At 35.9% G+C, this 2587-nt stretch overlaps 1 protein-coding gene across 1 annotated transcript in view; it reads left to right on the top strand.

The window, feature by feature from the left end:
* PRKAA2 (protein kinase, AMP-activated, alpha 2 catalytic subunit) overlaps window positions 1-2587 on the top strand; it is a 52342-nt gene that overhangs the window by 15017 nt on the left and 34738 nt on the right. The window lies entirely within an intron of this gene.

The raw sequence follows: 2587 nt of genomic DNA, 5'->3' as shown, positions 1-2587 counted from the left end.
TTTTAGAAATACTGTTTTTTTCTACTTCACATTTCAGATTTCTGTCATTACCAGGTTTACTTTTTGAATCATCTACCATGGTTTTCCAGAGTACTGTATTCATTTCCATTTAAGTTGTTTGAGATTCAGTACTTTTGAATCCATGTACAATACTGTAAAAGATACCCACTAATGTAACATTACAGCTACAAGTTTTTTTATTTGTCTTGTAAAGTTATAAGCTCCACAAGGTTGTAACCACACAGGATGCTAATTTTTAAAGTGATCCTTGAAAAGCTTATTTAGGATGATGTTTTACATTGATAAGTATGAAATCATTCTTCAGGGATAATTATCATATTACCATATCCTTTTATTGCTGATTTAATCAGGTGTTTTCTCTCAGCTAATAATATATTTTTTAGGCAAATGTGTCTTACATATATAGTCATTGGTTCTTCAAAATAATTTTGAAAGCACCTTCTTAATTTGAAAGATTAATGAAAACTTGAACCTTAAGTTTAAGTGGACCAGCAGCATTGAGATCTTGTAAAGATCTTGAAGCACTCCCTGTGTATGCGTTTCTGTTGGTTGTATACTTAGGAGTAGAATCACTGAGTCATAGAGTATATACATATTCAGTTTTAATAGTTAACTATACATTTTGCACCAATCTGTCATTTTCCCAAGTGTTCGCATTAATTTACATTCCTACCAGGATATAGTTCAGTTGCTTTGTACCCTCACCGATACATGGTATTGTCTGTCTTTTTTGTGGTCGCTGTTGTGGTGGATATGTTGTGGTATTGTTTTGCATGGTGGTTTTAATTTACATTTCCCTGATGACTAATATTGAGGACCTCTTTACATTTGTTGACCCTCTGGGACTCCCCTTTTCTGAATCTTTCTGTAAGACGTGTAGCTTCTTTTGTAATGCCTAGACTTTAGGTAATTTGTAGTCCTGGTGCTGATGATTATTTTTTCTTCTGTCAATACTTTTCCGTAATTAGGAACTTCTGGAATGTTGTATCACATAGGATTTCTTGGGACTTGGAATAAATTATAGATAATGCCTTTTCTTTGATAGATACTTGTTGGTTTGCTTCAGATATGAGAGTGACTAACACACCCAGTTGGCATACTCCTCTCAAATTCTAAAGCACCAATACTAGTAGAACATAAAGTCTAAATCATATGTTCATGCACCCCAAATATTACTGTGAGTCATGCATTTTATGCATATAGTAAACAGTTACTGAGTGTCGGTTGTAAAGTCAGGCACTGTGCCAGATGATGAGGATCAGTGATAAATGAGACACAGACCCTGCACTGAAGGAGCTGGTTGGTGTAAACACAGAGATCGGTAACAACAACAGCAGCAAAATAGGTAATTAATTACAGCACTTGATGTTAAGAGCCACCAGGGAGTGTATCAGAGAGTTATTTAATCCAGACAGTTGAGTTGCTAGAATGAGTTGGGGAATAGGAGTGGGTAGTTAGGGAATGCTTACTGGAAGAAATGGTACTTGAGCTGAATTCTGAAGGACAAATTAGACATAGGTGAAGCATTGGAGATTGGTGATGGGGGATGCAAATGGTTCAGATATTTAACCACATTCATATATTCCACTGAGTGAAATTCCACTGAAATTTACTGAATGCTTATCATGAACTAGGCATGTATTAGCCCAGAAAATGAGAGAAAGCACAGTACTTTGGGGAATTCCAAGAAGTTCTAAATAACTGAACTCTAACATTTGAAGTGAGGGAATGGTAACTGATGATACAGGAACTGTAGGAAGAGGCCTTTATATGTATTACATAAATACTATATACCTATAAAACTATATGAAGTCCTCCAAAATTACATTAATCATTCTAATTACCTCCTTATCCCAATTTTCTAACTAAGTGCATAGCATACTGTGAGTATAGTGTGGGCTCTAGCTTCCTAATGTCTGTAGAGCCTCCATTCTGTGTGGTACCATAATTTGACCTGACTTCCAAAACTTCTGTCCAACACCATCATGAAAAATTTTTGAATCTTCCTCCTTGCTTTTCATTTCATTCAGCTTGCCTTACCAGTAACTGGAAGGTGTACAGAAGACTAATCTTTCTTACTACTGAAGTATTTCATAATGTGTGGACATTTTGGTCAAAAGCAGTTAGTGGAAAGAGAAGTTTCCAATCCTGGGGTCTACAGAAAAGGAGATTGTGGAGATGGCTGAGCACTGATTAGTGTGCCTTCCATCAGAGCCTAGAATTTATCTATGCTCATTCCTTACTTCATTCATTCTTGTTCCCAACTTTTTTTCCCCTTCTCTTTAAACTTAATTGCCACTTTCAAGGTCTGGCCCTAACACTAGTAGAGCCATGAGGGGAACATGTAACCGGAGCAGCCAAAAATTCCACTGTTAACTAGAAGGCTATGTCCCTAGCATGGAAACCTGGAATTCTGACTATTATTCCTCCCAACCCCAAATTATTATTATATATGGTGTTCAGATTCTATAATACTTTCAATATGATAGTGTTATTTTAGACATTGAGTTAATCTTTTAATTGGTAATCATGGAATACAGTGTAGCATAATCATTAAGACCCTGAA

Source organism: Propithecus coquereli, unplaced genomic scaffold (genome assembly GCF_000956105.1).
Source record: "Propithecus coquereli isolate 6110/MARCELLA unplaced genomic scaffold, Pcoq_1.0 Scaffold14, whole genome shotgun sequence".
In the NCBI taxonomy this organism is placed as follows: domain Eukaryota; kingdom Metazoa; phylum Chordata; class Mammalia; order Primates; family Indriidae; genus Propithecus; species Propithecus coquereli.
This window is presented reverse-complemented; position numbering and strand designations above follow the sequence as displayed.